Genomic DNA, 20,620 nt, shown 5'->3' with positions numbered 1-20,620 from the left:
AATAGTGGATGTTTTCTGACCATTAACACTCTAAATGGGAAGCCTCTCTCAGACACAGAGAGTCCAGCAGCATACAAAGAGCTGAAAACGAGAGACTGAGCAGGAAACTTTTCTGTGATTGAGGAAATGCCAGCCCAAGTAAAGAGCATGTACAAGGACGTTGACGTGAAACCTCACAGAGAATTCAGTGAATGTGATCATGTGATACATGCCATTCAAAAGATACAGAAAGGATGAGCAGAGATAGTGAGGATCCAAGGGCGTTCATCTTTTGCTTAAAGAACAATTATTGACACGTGCCATATGATATACATGTTAATAGTCTTAAGTGATTAGACCCCAATCCTGATATCGTATATATCTTTAAGGGGGAAATGCAGCCGTGAGTTTAAAATAAGGAAAACACCCCTGGGTCTTTCCACTAGTGGTGATGAAGGTCTGGATTGAGGAGGAGATGGGAAGAAGAGGATGCTGAAGATTTGAATTGATGAGTAAATGGGATGAATAGAATGCCGAAGATCTGGTTTGATGAGGAGGTGGGATGAAGAGGAGGTGTGATGATGTGTTGTTTTTGGATTAGCTCTCCTGGGCACTGGACATGATGACAGGAAGTAGATGGGCGGGAGGCGGTCTGCAGCATAAACACCTGAAATCACCGGAGTGGGGAGAACAATTTCAAAGTTTGATCACGGCATGATGATTGGCTGCTGGAGACTGTGGTTAAATGTAATTGGTTAAAACAGAACTCCCATGATGAGCTGATTATATGTAGCTCAGAGGTGAAGAAATGTATAGCCAGTCTTTCTGCTTGAACTTTAGCTGAGCTTCATGTTACTCAGCTCCAGTTTTCTCTCTTTTCTTAAGTTATTCAGAGATGTAGTATTATTCAGTATTATTCAGCTTTGTACAAGAAGGGGATGAGAGTATAATATTTTCTGAGGAAGTTGAGATCCTTCAACGTGTACAGCAAGATGTTGGAGATCTCCTACCAGTCTGTTGTTGCCAGTGCACTCTTCTTTGCTGCCGTCTTCTGGGGGGGGGGGGGCAGCATCAGGGCCGGTGACACCAGCAGACTTAAAAAACTGTCATCAGCATCAAACTGGAAACTTTTGAGGCTGTGGTGGAGAGGAGGACACTTGAACTGTTATCAATCATGGATAACCCCACCCACCCTCTCCACCAGCAGCTTGACAGACAGTGGAGCTCCTTCTCAAACAGACTGCTCCAGCTCCGTTCTCACAAGGACAGATGCGGGAAAATACTCCTGTACAACAATACACCCCTGGCTGGCAGAGAACTCACTGCTCCATAGTTTCTCTTTGGTTAACTGGACATACAACATTCACACTGTACATTTTTACATTAAAATTTGATTTAATATTCCACTCCTTGCACTCTTAATTTGAAAATAACCTGCTTTATATTGTGTAAACTGAAAAATGGCCCTTCGATAGTGTTTTATTTATCAGACGTTTTTTTTATCTTCACAGTCAACTTTATATATATATTTTTTTTTTTGTGCTCTTTAATGCTGGTTTATTTCTATTTTGAGATGTTTATATTTTAGAATTGTTTATTTCTACTATTTTAATTTCTAATTGTGTGCAATGCAAACATTTTCCCAGTTTGGGGTCAATAAAGTAACTCTTATCTTATTTAGGGGACACAACAGTAGCTGTTTGAGTAAATTGTTCCTGTTGGTAAGTGAGAAGCTCAGTTCTTTTCTCCAGTCTCACACAACGACATAAACACATTTTTTACACATCCAAAGAAAATTAATCTCCAGCCCAACATACTTTCAATTCAGTTTGGATCTTTATGCTCATTAACTGAGGACAAGAAAGTCTTACCTCAGCAAAGTCTCTATTTCTCAAGGTCAGGAAGTTTTACTGTGGAACTTCAGCAGCACACTTCAGCTCATGTACAACTTTCTGCGCATGCATGTTTGATGGGCCAGTTTTCCTGAAACACACGTGTTAAATATTTGACTAACGTGTAACGGAAGTATGCTGATCGTCCATTTTGACAGCATTAGAGTTAAGCCTGATTAAGAAACCTAACATTGACTAGTGATAACCGGCTTAAAAGTGGTGATAAAAATCATAGAATTGCCTAACATTACTATTTTTATCATGCAGAGCTATATTAAAAGATGGATAGTGAAACTTGTAGCTGTAAGATCTCAAAGTTGTGCATTACAGGATGCTGTGGTAGAGTATTTGATGTGGCTGTGGATAAACAGATAGTTGCTTACACAATGTAGTGGCTATAAAGGATGAGACAAGAGGCAGATCTGAAGAATGCAGCCCGGACAGGTTTTAGTTTTATTACAGTGTCAAATATGGTACAGCACGACAACAATTCAAAACGCCCTCATTATACAAATATCACATACATACAGCCGTGGTAAGAATTAAGAGGCCACTTCAGCATGATCATTTTCTCTTGTTTTATTTTTTAAAGGTACGTCTTTTGAGTTAAATGATTTTTTTAATTTTTATTGTATTCTATAAACTACTGGCAATTGTTCTCTGTGTTGGAATACAACACACACTGTAATGGCTGCCATGTAGAGATAAAGATTGGAGAGGTCTCTTAATTTTTTCCGCTGCTGTATATACTGCCTTTTCCCAGCCACCTGGCATACGTAATTTAGTACGATAAAGTACATGAGATGCCGAGTTTTGTCATAACAATAACATCCAAATGAACATAACAAACTCTCCTGACCTTCTATTCTTCCTGATTATTCCCTAGGGTTTGAAACCGTTCCCAGCGCATTGGAATGGGCCAAAGTGACGTAAAGTAGATTTTAAACTGTATTTGTTTTACTGTCCTATAGTATACATTGGAATGATTGCATACCTGCTATTAGATACCCATTGAGATAACTTAGACTAAGGTTAACTATCTAAACACTCAGAGTGCTTTACCTCACCTGAGCTGTAGTTATCAGAGCCTCTCAGTCTGACAGGAGAGGTTTCTCCCTGCACCGGAGATTTATGGAATGATATTTCCCAGCTCCCTTCAGGCAGTTGACCTTGCAGAAAACACAGACTGCATTGAGAGACTTTGTGTATTATAAGTCCAGGGGGCTTTAGAAAACTAATTGATTATCTACAATTGTTTCTTCCACAATACGTTACAATATTTTAGGTTTGCATACTTAAAAGTGTGACAATCTTATTTGGGCATACCTTAAGCATAACTTCAGAAATTGAGTTGAATTGTCATTTAATGTTGCCTTAAAATGTTGAGTTTAGACTTAAAAAATAATAATATGTATGCCATCTGTCACTAACAGAGGCAAAGGCCCTGAGGTCCACACTCTCTTAGGACCTACAGCATAAGTATTATTGTAGTTTATTTTGTGCTCTGCAACTATGTTCTGACCTGCCAGCTGTTTGAGTTATTGCTTCCTGCTGGAAATTGAGAAGCTGTTTCTTCTTACCTCCAGTCTATCGTTGTCCCGACTGATTTATTTTTCTGTTAGCACAAACCATCTGTTTTCGTTCTCTGGTTCTCAAGATCATGTCTTTCTGTGGAGTTCCACTGAACACACTGCTGAACAACCTACTGTGTATGCTTGTTTGCAGTTAGTAGATCATGTAAATTAAAGCACACATTATTTTTCTATGCTGATAATCCATGTAAACTTCAAAGGATTTTTGCATCCTTGATCAACTTCAAACACTTGTGTGTTTCAGAAAGACAGAAAACAACAATTTATTCTCAGTGATTTTGTTTATTTGTGATTCTTCTTTTTCATTAAAAAATATATATTTGTAAGATATAAACAAAGCAGAAAAATATTGTTGAAGTAGAAAAGTATGAAAATATAAAAATGTCAGAATGTCAAAAAGTAAAGTTCTGCATATAAAATGTTTATCAGACTTAGAGTGGATAACCTGTTAGCTTTCAGAGCAATGTAAACAAATGACAATTCTACATGTGAACTAATGAGAACAGATGTGACACATATTGACACATAGCATAATGGACAGATTTTTTGGAACACATTTATACAAAACTGAAAACTTCAATTTCCTTAATATTTCTTTAAATATGCAGTACAAAAACAAAAGACATCATTTCTTGAAGTCTTGGCAAGAGATTTAATTCACGAAGAATTTCCCAGACATAAGAAAATCCTTGACTTAAAAATCGTGTTTTCTTCCTGTCAAGTTATTTATCAACGGATGGCTGCATCTTGTCCTTGTATTTCCTTTGAAACTCATGGAAGAGGCCGTCGGTCGTGGGGGTCAGAGGCATGGACATAAACGTATTTTCTGGATTTGGATACCATGGACCCATTGCCGTCTTGATAGTCTGGCTTTGGCTCTTGCGCTGTTCTTCAACGAGGTCAGAAATTTCTTTGAAAACATAAAAAATATATATATATCATTATTACTGATTCACAGTAAAAGTTCAAGATTCATGGGTTTGTGTATCTGGGCAGAGCAGGGGGCAAAGCAGGGAGAAGTCCTAAAATCCCTCTTGTGATTTCATAGTTAAATTAATAAAAATGATTTACCTGGAACAGGATCATTATGTTCCTTTCTGCCATTGGATGTGTCTTTGAAGTTGAAGGTTTTGGGTAAGACACTGAACTTCAGGACATCTTTCTTCTGGAGAGGCATGACTGCCTTGCTCTCAATTTCAGCCTTACTTCTCTCTTGATCTGCAGGCAGGGAGAATGTGACGGTGCGTTTCTTCTCCCTTCCACGTTTGTTTTTTTTAGAGTGGGATCTCCTCTTCTTCAGACTCAGGCAGGGCCTAGTTTTTCCACTCAATATCCCAGTTTCAGAGGGAATCTCCTCAGTGTTGGCGGGGTCAACCTTTTTAGCTTTCTTCAGACTTTGCCCGGATGCAGGGGCAAAAGTACACTTCTGTGTTTCGAGTTTGTGTCTGTTCCTCCTTTTTGTTCGTGGGAAAGCTGTCATTGATTTTTCAGAATCCCTTTGTTTGTCTGAATGTTTCTTGGCCCAGGCAGTTTCACTTTCAGACTTTCTCTTCAAGGGACTGAGTTTAACTGTGAGAAACATCGGAGGCTTTTGTAGTGCAGCAAAAACAGCTTGGGCAGGTAAAATGTGTCTCTCTCTGCTGCCAATCAAAACACACTTGGTTTGTGCTGATGAGCCAAACAGTACCAGCTCAACAGTTCGAGCGTTAGAGGCTGATGGTTCACTCTCAGTTGCACAGACCAAAACCTTCTGATTGGAAGCACCCTCAAGGACACGCTTAGATTCAACAAGGGATTTGCGTTTCTTTGATTTCTGGAAGAATGGATAAAAAATAAGTTTCCTCTTTCCTACAACATCATGTTTATCAGTACAAGTTGTCTGTGCGGAACTGATCGCAGCTTGAGTTTGACTGTCTTCAGTTTCCAATGATAACTTAGCCACATTTGTAGATTTCAGCTGAGCTTGTTCACAATTTTTTTCAAGGTTAGACATTGGGCTGGCAACTTCCCTGTCACTGCTGGGGAGATGATTTGGTTTGTTGTCAGAATAACAGTGAGCTTTGTCATTAGTTTCAGTTAAGTCAATGGCGATGTCAAGTTCAGTGCATATCTCAAGCAAACCAACTGTCTCAAGCTGATTGTCTACATTCTTGTCGCCCTCAGCTAGCTTCATTCCTTCTGCCACAGAGTGGAATTTGCTATCAGACCTGAACGCACACATTTTATCTTCCTGATGTACTGCAATCTCTTCCATATCGAGGGTTTTGTGTGATATATCCTCATGATTTTGCGGGTTCTTGCAATCGCATTTACGAAAAAAAGCAGGATTTGACCCCGAGATTTGTTCCATACACCTTACAACGCAGCAAACCTGGTCTACTGAAGAGACAGACTTGTTCCCCAGTACTGTGTTACTCACTGTGGAAACTGTATCCTTAGGCAGTTCTCCCTCCACAGGGCTTTTTGTGACTCTCTTCTGGTGATAGTGTGTGTCCGTACTTGTTGTCAGCTTGCCTTGTATTTGCTCAAAGATGACTTTGGCCTCTGCTTGAGATAAAACTTGGATTTTAAAGGCATAACGCGAGTCACTGGGGTCGGCAATTTCTGTTCCATCAGGAGAAGCCGTACCTGTTGAATCCGCATCCACAGCTGAGTCTTGCTTTTCCTCAGCCAAATCAATTATTTCAGGAAGGCTGTTGTCTGTTTGGACCTGATCTGGCTGGCTCTCAAAACGATGCTTCAAAGACGGTGGGAAGTCAAACTCTTCGTCAATCTCATCTAGCTGCTCATTAACATTCAACCATGATGATGTGTAGGGTGGTTCTGAATAAACTTCATTATCTTTGAGGACATGGAAGCTTTTGAGTTGCTCACTAAAGCATTGCTCTACTTGTAATAGTATGACAGAGTCTGGCGTTACATGTTTGTTATATAATTCATGAATGTCATAGTTTAAATCCCTGTACCTCTTGAACAAAGTTGCCATATCTTTAACGTTGACATCCCCAAACACTGTATTTGGCCATTTGTTGTCAGAGTTTAAGTATGCAACATTTAACTCTATCCGTGCTTTTTCTCTTTTTTGTACTTCTTTAGTTAATGCATCGAGTGTCCATGGAATTGTTGGGATGGAGGAGAGGTCAAGTACCTTTTTTGGATCTGTTGGCCTCTCACTTTGGTCCTTTTCACTGCTTTGGCTTACAGGCACTTTGGAGGTTATAGATGTTTCCACATTAAGTACAAATGGCTGCTCTCTTTGCATGTTAAAAGGCACTTCAGATACTATGTCATCAGCACACAACTGTTTTTCAGACAAGTCATGAGTCTCAGCTGAAACTAAATCTGACTCAAAGGTACCAGCGTTGTTTGCAGATGAATGCGAGATTGCAGATTTTTCTGCAGATAATTGATTGACGGTGGTCGAACAGGTCTGCTTGCTGGCATCCTGGTAGCTTTCCTGCAACAATGGCTGCACAACAGCAACAGCTCTCGTGCAACCAGGTGAAGAGTGAATGGAGCTGGCATTTGCCTTGACTGACGAGATTATTTCAACCCATTCATGATTATTTGCTGCAGATGATTGAGTCTCAATTCTCTGTGAAGAAACATCTTCAGGCAACTGCTTCAGAAGAGCTGCATCTCTTAAAGACACAAAATTGTTCAGGGAGAAAAGGGCATAGGCTGCTTTACTTCCATTTCCACTTCCATCTTGTGCAAAAAATAGATTTGGTGCAGTGCTTTGCTGAAGTGGCACATCTGGGTTGTGGTTTGGTGGCATAAAACTGTGGTTGGTTGTAGGCAAAGATTGTCCAGAATTGACTGGCAAAGACATGGAGGCATTTGAGTTGACAGACTGCTTTCCTCCATTAGAGAAACTTGAATTCACTGGACGACCGTCTGAGTCAACAGGAACCGTGCTACGTAGGTATTCCTCAATTCTGGCGATTTGATTTGTTTCGTGCATTTCCTGTTGTGTAAGAGCAGAATGTTGAAGGCTGGTTTCATGCTGCCTGCTATATGAATTTGTGTTAATGGTTGCCTCTGCACCATTGTAATGTGTTGAGTATTGTTGAGCATTTTGACTCCTGCAGGAAACTTGCATATTCTGTAAACCTGAGCGTGAATTTGTTGAATGCTGTTGTTTCTGTAAGACTGATGCATGGCTGCCTTATAACTTGGAGGGGGAATTGAAGAGGGAAAACCATGCTGAGTGCCATTTGGCCTGGGATTATGGTTATAAGGGGGGGTTGTGTTGTGCACCGCATCTGTGACAACCACCTCTACATTCTCAGCCGGGGTAGCTGTTGTGTTGTGTTGTGAAACAGGAATAGTCGACACTCCTTTATACATATGATACAAGTTATTCTGTTGGAGATCAGCTACAACATTAACATCCTGTGTCCTTTTCTGGTTGATTCCCATGAACTTTAGCTGACTGGTTCCAAATCGAAGACACATCTTGCTGAGAGTATGTTTTTTTTGCTTTCATTGTGTTGGGCCAAGCATAGTTCTCATGATAAGCTTGTTGAAATCCATTAGAGACCGGCAAACCAGGATTTCCCCTTTCAGCATTATTTGAGGGTTGCTGATCTTCAGTTAACAACCTAATCAGAAAGTCACTATACCCCCTGTCTGACAACTGACGTGACACTGACTGATGAGGGACTGATATGGCCTGCGAATTTGACGGTTGTTTGTTTGAGTTACCTCCATTATGAGGGTTGTAATTGGCTCTTAGTGGTTGTTGGACTCCTTTGTTCGCTGCCATGTACTGGCATGGGTTATTCTCATTCCTAGCTTGCGGATTCATCATCGTGTCGTGGCTTAACCGAGTGGCAGCCTTTGAGGCCTGAGTGAGTGGTCCCAATTGGTACTGGCCATTAATCCACAAAAAAGACATTTTCATCAGCTGTTGAAGTACCAGGTTAAAAGCTGGTTTTCCTGAAAGAAAAAGAAAAAACTGTAAACATACATGTGAGAAATTACACCAGCTTGGGAATCAATAATCAGGTCGCACTAATCTTTCTTGCAATAATTATACAAAGCAATATGTTCCATCTTCTTCCAAGAATAGCGTCCCAAGCCGTCTTACATACGAGAGAGGGCATTTTGCAGTCACAAGGTGGAAGAAAATTGGTTTAGAGCAGTTCTTTTTTAAGAAAGCTGAGGCATTGAGGGCATTGTGCCCAAGCATGTCATAAAATTATAGGGTTTATCCCCCTAGACTGTCAACATTTTCAAATACACTTTTTGCCTGGTTCTGTATCACATGCACTTGTGTATCTTTCAATGAGCTCATTCAGCATTTTCCCATCAGTTTTTCTACCAGTCATCCTGGAGAAGTAATGTCTCACTTATTCTGGTTATCTCTTAGCGGCTGTGTCCTAATCTAAAGCAAAATCAGAGCCTGTCCTGTCTACACTCCAAAAAATACACACATCATACTGTGTTGCTTTAGTGGAACACAGGGTTGCATGGCTTCCTGCCTTTCCAGCTACAAACGATTTGTGGGTTTCCTCTTTTGTTGCGGCTAACCTGCTCCAGTAATTTGAAACACATGTTAGCATGATGTATCTTTAGTTTTTTTTTAAATGATTCAACCTCTGCTTCCACCTCATTAGCAAGGCCTTGGACCCACACTGACACTGACTTTTATCCATCCCAGAAAACATTATGCAGAACATTAAAGCACGTTATAATAGTCTTAAAGGTCCCCTATTATGCCCCTAAATGTATTTTTAACACTGTTCCTTGTGCCCGGCATTTCACGGACAGCTTCAAAAACCTTGCACAGGTTGATGGCCGATAGGCAAAGCGTGCAGTGCTGAATGACGAGGCTGTTCCTACTTTGTTTCAGTTCTAACATTACATCTGAAATGTAAGAGCAATACAAAATAAAAACGTTCCACTGTGAAGCCGCCTGCTCCAGTCTACTTTGGGACGGTGGATCTCCGACAAGGTGTTAGGACAGAGATACTATACAGAGATGCTGTATGAGAAAACCAATGTGATTTTGGAACATTGAACAATGTAAATCTACTCTAGTACACCTCAACAATGGAATTATGATCAGTAAAAACGGCCATAATAGTGGACCTTTAAAATAGTTTTTTTTTTTAAAGCTGTCATAACAGTCCTATTTTTATTTCTTTTGCAACATATTCTTCCTCGAGTTTGCATAGTGTCAATTTGTAAAATTCCTGACATTTCGAAGCATAACTGCCAACAAAATAGTGTAAATCTAAAAAAACAAACAAGCATGTGTCACACAATATTGTTTATTGCTGGCAAGATGCAGGAGGCTCTGTTTTATATCCTGTGTCTTATGAAACATTTAACACAGTTAATAGTTGTCGACCATCATGTGGTGTTATGCTTAGCATGTTCAATTGGAGCTGTCAACATAAAAGCAAACGAAAATGTATTCTGCACTTGAAGTAATGAAGAAGGTTTTCCAAAAAAAGGCTACATTTTTTTACAAATATGCGTTGTAATCGGCACATATGTTGTTTTTTGCACAACCATATTGACAAAGAAACTGCAATCAAACTATGCATACTGCTCTCAAGGACAGTACTCAAGCACAATGTTGAGTTGCTTGTACTTCATTTGACTATTTCAATGTTTTGAAGTTGTTATACCTTCTTTTGCGTAGGAGGGTCTCGGGTACCAGGCACCAGGAGGCCCTCCTTCTTGAATTGACATTTTGTCCTGTGGTCTGTTAAATCGGTTCATATACAAAGTTAGGTACTCTCTGAGGTCATAGGTTGGGTAGGAAGAATGTTGGGTCATAGGAGGTCGCATAACAACATCTGGAATACGTCAGGGGGGCCCTATGAACTTACACATGTCACTTTAGTGGGGCACGCATTGTTATTGACCACCTTATGTGAGCACACACACTTTGGACACGCAAATACATTTTCTTCTATAAATTGTATGCACAAAGACAGTTCGGGGGACTTCCACAATTGGCTCTGGGAACCCCGCATCGCCCGTGTTGGTGTCTGATACTATGCTGTTTGTAATAAACCTTATTATATACAAGCTGGTGTCTCCGGAGACTTCTTCATCATCTTCACAAACATCGCTGCAGAATATACCTCAGACTTCAAATCATTTCTTAACGGTGTCTCGACCATGCCATCCTTAGCTACTAACTCCATTTCTCATAATCTCTAATCCTTAGTTTTACACCATTATTTCTCATTGCTGTTCTTGGACAGACACTGAAAACGTTATTATTCTTCAGTGTCACAGTACATGCAAAAACATACCACCAATATGGACATTCTGTAAATAAGATTTTCCATTAACAGGGCCCCTCTTAACTAAACAGTTTCAAGATTCCATTAGCAGGACATCTCACAGATGAACATACACACAAAAAAAAAAAACCCACAACAGCACAGCATGTCGCCTCATGTAGTTTTTAAAAAAATAGAAAGCTTTTGGGAGACTCGTGGGATTAAGTTTGGAGTTTGTAAATATGACAGTGTAAGTGGTTAAATTTAAGACGTATTTTCCTCGAGGTTAGGGTTTAATTTCTTGGGGGAAAACTGGGCGCTATCTTGATATAACGCCACAATCATAGACAGTGGCGGACCTACCATTAAGGCGGAGTAGCTGATTGCCTTAGACCCTCCTGGTCCAGGAGGCCCCCAACCAGCCACGGCCACAGGCCAGTAGCGCCCACACCATTATCATTGTAAATTATAATAGCATTTTAAACAAATAAATAACAGCAACAAAAAAAACATCAGAAAGCCCAATTCATATTACCCCCCTGTCAGTAAAACAGAAGTCCATCATGAACCAGAGAAGTCCTGCTGGACAACCACGTAATTGATGCCCATTTAAGGATGTTTAGTTTCATATTCATTTGCATGTTGTTTATAAAAACAGTTAGAGTGAGTGCATTTTGTAAGACTCCTAAAATGTTTTTGTATTTATTGTGTTATTACATTTTAAGGTGGCGTTCCGGACACCAACACTTCACCTATATGTGTGAAGACCAGTGAGAAGTTAAAGCAACAGGACTTTCTTTCTTTGACATTTATGCAATGGAAAACATGAGCAAAAATGGATATGGATGTATTTTTTCATTTTCTCTCTCTCTCTCTCTCTCTCTTTCACACACACACACACACACACACACACACACACACACACACACACACACACACACACACACACACAGATAGACCCATGTGTCTGTTGTGATTTGTTCTGAAAAATACATATTTGGCATTTTGACATACACTGGTGTTATATATCTGAAACTTTATTCTGTCATTCGGTTCACCCTGTCTTAATTTAGTGTAAGGTCGTATACTGATAGGTGCCTTTGAGGTGGCCCCTCCTGTTTTTTTTTTTTTGCGTTAAAAAACGGATGAAGAGGGCCCCTGGCTATGTTCGCCTTAGGCCCCGAAATTGCCAGGTCCGCCACTGATCATGGACAACACCCTATCCAGGCAACTAAAAAACCGTTATTTTAAGTCTCAGTTATACAGAATCAGAATTCCTTTACTCGTACCGCAGCAGAAACATTGACAGATAAAAGGCAAGCCATTATTTGCTGTTAAATAAAGTGATAAGCACCCATTGGAAATACTAATAAAAACACAGCGTGGAGATATGCAGATGAAGTTAATGACAAATTGTGAGTAGGCAGTCCCACATTACGTCAGTTACTCAGGTGGAAAGATTCAAACTTGCAAAACTTGAGTCAGGTAAACTACAGCAACGGTTTTGACGTGACTCGTTGGCTGTCTAGACAATCACACACAACACATAACTTACTTTAAATCCTTCCGCGGAAGTCCAACTTCCGCTGTAACGATACTAAAATGCCGAAAATATCGCTACTCTTTCTTTCTGGACGTTCATTCCTCCATAATACCTCTGTCAGAAATCCATGAGCTGAGGGCATAGATGTTTGGAGAGTGGCGAAAAGAAACTAAATGGGAATTCTTCATCCTGTAAAGACTGTGTGACGTCAACTGCACGAGGAGGGCGTACACAGAGTCATGGGCGGGTCTCATGGGAATGCTTGTTGTGTGTGTGCGTGTGTGTGTGTGTGTGTGTGTGTGTGTGATAGATTACATAGTAAAATGTTACACATGAGTGATTTTGTTTTGATTATCACATAAGGTTAAAAAAAAGTGCATACAAATGTGCATGAGAGTGATTTATTATTATATTTATATTACATTTTATTTGCTAAAATTTGTTTTGCTTCATATTGTATTTTGCTGCTGTAACAACAACAAAATCCCATTTCGGGATGAATATTGTAATTCTGATTCCATAAATGTTGTGAAAAGTTTTGTGAATTCATAGAAATGAATAGTCAGTGGCTCATCTGTAAGAACCCTTAGGGAAAATGGGCAGTTTTTGGTTGCTTTAAAAACATGAAAGTAAAACAATTGGGGTTAGGGTTAGGGTCATCATCTTCAAGTGAGTTTGGTTTTGTTTGGATAGTGGTAAGTAGGTAGGTAGGTAGGTAGGTAGGTAGGTAGGTAGGTAGGTAGGTAGGTAGGTAGGTAGGTAGGTAGGTAGGTAGGTAGGTAGGTAGGTAGGTAGGTAGGTAGGTAGGTAGGTAGGTGTGTGTGTGTGTGTGTGTGTGTGTGTGTGTGTGTGTGTGTGTGTGTGTGTGTGTGTGTGTGTGTGTGTGTGTGTGTGTGTGTGTGTGTGTGTGTGTGTGTGTGTGTGTGTGTGTAACATATTTTAGCTCACTATAGGTTACTGTCTGTAACCAAGAAAGTAACACCCTGGTCTTCCTGGTGCAGCAGATACAGTTTTGAATCTGGCCTCTGGATCCTGGGTGACACTGGCCCAAAGAAAAATCCACACCCATACCAAGTGCATGGATCAATAAGTGAGAGCAGTTTGTTGCTGGTGTGATGAGGGTCTTTGATAATCCTGTGGTCTTTGTTCTTGAGTCTTTTTATGCAGATGTGAGTTACGGTGTAGAGGTCCTCCATGGAGGACGGAGCTGCCATCCATGGAGGACCTCTACACCCAGCGGTGTAGGAAGAAGGCCGGTAGGATATTAAAGGACCCCAATCGCCCCAGCAACAATCGGTACCGCAGCATCTGGACCAAGACTACCAGACTCAGAGACAGTTTTATACCACAGGCTATAAGACTGCTGAACTCCTGAGCTGTGTGAATGTCTACTCACATCTTTTTATAGTACACACATACATATATATATATATATATATATATATATTATACACATCTGCCATACTTATAGTACACATATCTATATATTATACATATCTGCCATATACATCTGCTATACATAATATATGCATCTGCCCATACCTCCTCATTCAACGGTGTAAAGTGTTTAAATACTTTCAATGTATTCCACATATGTATATATTTCACATCCTCAAATCTTTATTGTTGTTATTGTAAATATTCTTCTCTCTTTTTGCACTATTTTATTTATCTTATTTGCACCATGTATGTGGAGTTGTTGGAGGAGCACGCGACATAAGATTTTCATTGCCAACATATACGCTGTATCTGCTGTGCATATGACAAATAAAACCTTGAAACCTTGAAACCTTGAAACGAGTATGCAGTGTGAAAAGCCCAAAGGAGCCACACAATCAGCCTGAACATAAGTCGTTGAGGCGCTAATGGCTCTTCCTCATGAACTAACAATGGTGGCAAAAGTTTGGACTTTCTCCTTTACATGCATTGATGTTTAAATAAACTAAATCTTAGATAGGTTGCTTAAAGGTTATCTGGCAGCCATTTTCCCTGTGTTATGGGATATTTTATCATTCTAAAGTGAACATTGAAAGTTTAACATGTGTTCTTCTTTTCAAGCTATTTCTAACACAATGATTGACCGGTAGCAGTAAATATGTCCTAACCTACATGAGTCGTAAAAAAGGATGGATTGATGTTAAGGTGCCCTTCTCCTTTTAAGGAATGTAGACATAATGCATCTCCTGTTGCTAAAAGGTGTATTTAAAAGAATCCTTTATATCCTATCCTCTTCTACTCTATTTTTTGTCTGAAAATGTGAATATAAGACCCTCTGCAGACCTCCTGATTTGTATTGAAGTATATCTTGTAGCAATGTTTGTGAAGATGATGAAGAAGTCTCCGGAGACACCAGCTTGTATATAATAAGGTTTATTACAACAGCATAGTATCATACACCAACACGGGCAATACGAGGTTCCCAGAGCCAATTGTGGAAGTCCCCTCGAAATCTCTTTGTGCATGCAATTTATAGGAGAAATGTGGGTGTGTGACCAAATGCGATGTTCTATAAGAATGTGTACCCAAATAAGGTGAGCTATACGTTTGTACAACATGTCTTGCGCATACCCAAATAAGGTGAAATATACGTTGGTCTTTTTCTTACTCATCCATGGAGGCCTTCTGACATATTCCAGAGGTTTGTTATACAACACCCTGTTGTACAACATCTCTCTCTGCACTCTCTATGACCTCAGAGAGTAACTAACTGTATATGAACTGATTTATCTATCTGTATGTATGAACAGATTTAATACACCACGGTGTCCTTCGCTGCAAAATGCAGAATAAACTCCTTAAAAGACTGTCTCATTTGAAGTATCTTTATTTCAGTACTACAGGAAGGTCTCCATTTAAACATTATTTGTTAGTTTTTATTGGTTAAATTCCAGCACACCTGCCCCTACATCATTATTTATCCATGAAAAGCACTTAAAGGCACACCACATCTTCTGCTTTAGTCCGCTGCTGTGTCTTCTCTACATTTCATAGTCGTCTGCCACACTTTACCCAACATGGACATGTCTCACATTAGTACACTACTAAGCTCCAATGAATCATCACAACAAAAGTAACACCAAACTCAACCCCACCAAAAAGTCAAATATATAAAGTAAATATAATAAATAATAATAATAATAATAATAAAAAGATGATAGCAAGATGACAAAAAGTCTCTGTATTTACTGTAGCTCCTATTACATTTCCTCCAACAGCTGATTCTATAGTTAGCACGGGGCACAAGGCCTGAGCTGTACACTATACTCACATATGAACTATACTGAACCCCCATAGTCTACTTAATATGGTGCACTGGATCAGAATATGAATTATGTAGTTCATAATCTCACACAAGGTAAATTCATGAATCTTGGGATTTTGAATTTAGCAGCCTGCATCGAGTGACCTGGTTTAACCACCACAATATAGACATTAACTGCCAGCCAAGGTTCAAAGTATGATTGGTCAAGTTTGTCTGTCTATTGTGAAATTGAGTTGTGTTGGTGGACCCAAATGCAGGACTTACGTGGTGTGAACAACAAAATACTTTTAATTCAAGGTAAACAGGCATCTGACAATGAACAATGATCTGACGACAAATAACAGAAAACCAGAACTTAAATAAATGCAAGACTAATCACAAGGTCATTTTAGCGTGTTTCTGGTGACTTACACTACATTCTTCCAGAATACTTTGGTATTCAGCAGGACAGACCAGCAGGAACTTAAATAAAAGAAGAGCCAATCTGATCAACTTTTATGACAAGGGTTTAAAACTCCTATACATTGTTGAGACATCGATAAGTGGTCAGTCCTGAAGACACAGTCCTGTCTCAAGAAAGAATGGGTACTGTTACTGGAGGTTTCACACCTTCAAACCCCTGTTTTTCCTCCTTTGTCCTTTTGTTCTCATCTCTACATGTCCCTGAAAGTGATCCATTCTGACCTGATTTGACATGTGTTTTACTGAATTACTTTACAAGTTGATATACAAATGCATGTTTAGACATATACTATGTATAAGTGTTTGTTAGAGTAAAACAGGTTGACATCTATTTTGTTATGTCATGGTTTATATACATTATTTTATTGACTTGGTCAGGTTTTATTCAGTGATTGATATTAAGTGTTTTGTATCAAATTAGAAGTTTCTCAGGATTGGAGGGGTTAGTTCCTCACATCACTGACTCCTGACCTCCTTGAGAGAACCTTAAAAGACTGTCAGCAAACTACAGTCTTGGAAATTAAGACAATAAATGTAAACTCAAAAGATATTCTTTGTTTGTGACCTATTTATTAAATAAATCCCACCATCATACTTGTTGGTGTTTATTATCAATATTTTGTTGTATTTCTGAGCTAAAGAGAACATACAACAAGGTAAATAACCTCTGTTGGAGGACAGACATGCACTTTCTAGTGCAATTCTCGGTTGGTTGAAGATGCAGCGACATCAAATCTCTTCCATCGAACCACGTTGGAGACGGCAATTATGTAGTGGCCAGAAAGGATCAGACTAGAAGCAGGAGGAGGTTTGCAGCCCGGTGGGTCTTAAGTTTTATACAGTGTCAGATATGATACAAGTTACAACCCAGCAAACAATACCAAGAGAGCGCGCATGATTATACAAATATCACACATATATATAGTTCAGTCAGACAACTCACGTGTTTCATTAATATGTTTATTAGAACCAGTATATACAGTAGTAGAGTTTGGTGTCTAGGCTCGGGCCTCATCACTCCACAGATTTACATAGATCATTGAGTGATGATTAGATAACTATCCCCCTGAGCCTACAGGTGGATGCTGGGGTGGAAGCTGGGGTGGTGGTGGGGCAGGCAAGCATCGCCAACGTGAATGCAGCAGCGAGGTGAACGCATTAGCAGCGTGGAAGCAGCAGTAGCAGCAGCAGCAGCAGCAGCATTAGCAAGGCATAGGCATACGCAGGTAGATCTAGCCCCTCAAATGGAGTGCCAGATTTATGAGACTGTGTTTGGTTGGTTACAAGAGTGGCAAGGGGCGTTATGTGCGAATGTATCATTGGTGCTCGAGCTGACTACCTAAACTAGCTTGCAGGCTTTGCCCCATTTCTTTTCCCCACCCCCGTGGCTGACGTCATTTAGTGTGATAAGCAGGGCCGGCTCTGACCAATTTGCTGCCCTAGGCAAGATTTTAGCTGGCGCCCCCAACCCCCAGCTTGAAAATCGTAATGTAGAAAATATAAAGATCAATAAAGTATCCAAAGGAATTCACAATATTAAAGAATAAATGAAAACTCTCTACAATATACAGCTTATATACATGCAAAAGGCTTCAAATATATTGGATATTGTATGAACATGTCCGGGGGGTCCGGAGGTATGCCCCCCGGGCACAACATTTTAAACATTTTCAAGTAAAGCGCTTCAATCTGGTGCACTTTGAGCGCAGAATTACTAGAGACTAGATCTAGAGGGTACAACTCTAAACACCCATATGAAAAAGATCTGCATACGTTTTAATAATCCAAAAAGTATGTGAACATAACCAATAACATACCATAGCCAATAACAAATAAATGTAACTTATTTTATTTTTGTTGTTAATTTATAGTTGTGTGTCTGGGCTCCTGAGTTTGTCTCAGAGCCCTTCTCTCTACCCCCTCTCTCCCCCCTCTCCCCTCCTGGGAAGCGTCAGTAAAGACTAGTTTTAGCTTTCAACATGTTTTAAAGTTTATCTTATTTTACCTACCTAAATGTTTTTTATTTATGCATATTTTACTAATCACTCCCGTTTTAAACTATATATTTGGTTTACTGTCCTCGAGTATACATTGGAATGATTTCATACCTTTTTATTCATCCTCTTTGTTGTTGCCAGTTCATGACCAAGCACAAGCTGACATGATATAGTTTATTGTTTAGAGACATCTGGAAGTCCTTCTTATCGGGTGTCGTACTTGTTTAATCTTGCTTAATTCTAAAGCATTGACCCAATCATATTCTAAATTATAGTCACTATTGGGAAATTTAGTGTTGATTATTCGTAGACAGACTCCTTGCAGATAGCCTGAAACATTCCAGTGTCCGGACATTGCCCATTGAGTATTTCCCTTGGGTTAGGAGGTCCACCTTCAAGATAAGGTTCACAGGTGCTTAATTATGCCATGTCAACAGCAGAGCCATAAACATAGTTAGGGTCATGTCTCAGGAAAGTAGTTAACGTCTGTGCGACAACCAAAAGGCAGCATTAATGTCATCCTTCTGTGATGGAAAATTCTGGAGCAATGGAGACGAAACACAGAGAGACACGGGAGAGCTGGAACTTTGATGGCAAACACTAAAGGTTTATTGTGAAGTTAACAGCCGGAGAATTGACAAGACATTTGCTGCAGCCATGAGTTGACAGAGCGGTTGTCTGACCAATTCTGAAGATCTCTTCTACAATACAAGGTTTATCTAGTTCCGAATGGACAATCAACATTCTTCAGTCGCCAGACTAAACAAATATGGATCCTAAATCTAACTAAAGCTGTCATACATGGCAAAAGAATGTACACCAGGGAACCTACATTCCAGTCAAGAAGGGCTTCTAGATGTCCCTAAATAATAAACTATCTATAACTATATCATGTCAGCTTGTGCTCGGTTATAGACTAGCATCAACAAAGCGCCAAAGCTGCCCCCTCCTTAAGGGAGATTACAGCACCCCGAAGGCCAAAAAACTATGCCATGGGAATAGAGACAGAGGAAGGAGAAAATTATGAACTAGGTCAAAAGTTAAATACCTAAGCAAAATATTACTTAGCAACTTCTTCTTAATTGTATACTTTGCATAAAAGAAATGCAAAACTATGAGATATTTCCATGTCTAGGTCTAGCGTGTTAAACACAATTTAGCTTTTCATAAATGATTTGTCATATCTCCACACTCATGGTGTGTTTGCTTTTGTTTTGAATATGGACTGAGCTCTCCAAATGATTCTCCACATACGGCAGCCTATTGCAGCTGTGTCTCAGATCAGGATTTAGGCCATGTTAGTGTAACAGAGGTAGTTATGACCCAATTGCAGCACGCTAGACCAGAGTATAGCTCATAATCACTTGTGTGACAAACAGTTTTGCAATGTCCAACACAAAATCCTAGGACAGAACATACCCCCCAAAATCGAAATGGAAGACCACCGTAGTCTGCTTAAAACACTAGCTGCCCTTGTATGTTAAATGTCCTTTTATAATTTGTTTATGCTGTGTGGTAGCTGTTGATTCAATAGAGACTGACTTGGTATCACCAGAGCCTGCATCTTCTCCTTCTTCTTAGTATCCATCAATTGCACTTGGTTGAGTTTTTGGGGGACTTCCACAATTGGCTCTGGGAACCCCGTATCGCCCGTGTTGGTGTATGATACTATGCTGTTGTAATAAACCTTATTATATACAAGCTGGTGTCTCCGGAGACTTCTTCATCATCTTCACAAACATCGCTACAAGATATACTTCAATAACAAGGTGTGCCCCACTAAAGTGACATGTGTCCGGTCCTAGGGGCCCCCTGACGTATTCCAGCTATAGTTAAGCAACATCCTATGGCCCCCCATTTCCCTGAACAACATCCTCTCTGCACCCCCTATGATGTCAGAGAGTAACCCACTGTATGAACAGATTTAATACACCACAGCTGCACTATTTTTTACTGCTCTTAATGTCTTTCATGTTTGTAAAGCACTTTGAATTGCCTTGTGTTGAAAGGTGCTATATAAATAAACTTGCCTTGCCTTGCTTTGCCTATCACTTATTTCAGGAACTAAACCGGTGTATGTCCGACCGCCAGGATATCAACGGAAAGTGTAATGTAGTAAGTGTTAGTGTGCAGGTAGAACTCCAGTGTAGTATCCAAACTGCCCCTGGAGGAGAAACCCGATCTCGTTTTGGAGACTCCCCAGTTTAGGGAAACATCACGTCCCAAAATCCGTAACCCCATTTTGAATCTTAAAGGATATGTATTGTATTTCCACCATTTATCATAGGTCTTAGATATATACAAACATGTCTCTGAAAGTTTTTCCTCAAAATACTGTTGTGTCACGTCAAATCTGTTAGTTATGTTTATTGATTATGTCTGTCATTTAATCAAGTGTTTACGTCATGTCAAGTCAGGTGTGTGTATTCACGTCATGTCATGTCTGTCTAAGTGTTTTTGTCATGTCTAGTCAAGCCGCAGTGTTTCATGTCATGTCTCGTTTTCCTTTTCCTGTTTTATTTTGGACTTACCTCCAGTTTTTTATTTCAGGCCCTGTTACTTCCTCCCTTTGTGTGTTTTCCCGCCATCGTCAGCGACTGCCCCGCCCTGGATTGTTTCCACCTGTTCCCACTCACCTCATGCATT

The 20,620-nt window shown here is 39.9% G+C and overlaps 1 long non-coding RNA gene across 1 annotated transcript; it reads right to left on the bottom strand.

The window, feature by feature from the left end:
• Window positions 1-3,725: 3,725 nt before the first annotated feature.
• Window positions 3,726-12,440, bottom strand: LOC134883324 (uncharacterized). The gene is made up of 3 exons (XR_010168261.1): window positions 12,266-12,440; window positions 4,535-8,404; window positions 3,726-4,373 (listed from the first exon to the last, which is right to left on the bottom strand). It is a non-coding gene; the product is annotated as an uncharacterized LOC134883324 (long non-coding RNA).
• Window positions 12,441-20,620: the final 8,180 nt, after the last annotated feature.

This window comes from Eleginops maclovinus, chromosome 2, assembly GCF_036324505.1.
Source record: "Eleginops maclovinus isolate JMC-PN-2008 ecotype Puerto Natales chromosome 2, JC_Emac_rtc_rv5, whole genome shotgun sequence".
Taxonomy (NCBI): domain Eukaryota; kingdom Metazoa; phylum Chordata; class Actinopteri; order Perciformes; family Eleginopidae; genus Eleginops; species Eleginops maclovinus.
Note: the sequence above shows the minus strand (reverse complement) of the source record. Positions and strands in the feature narration are given on the sequence as shown.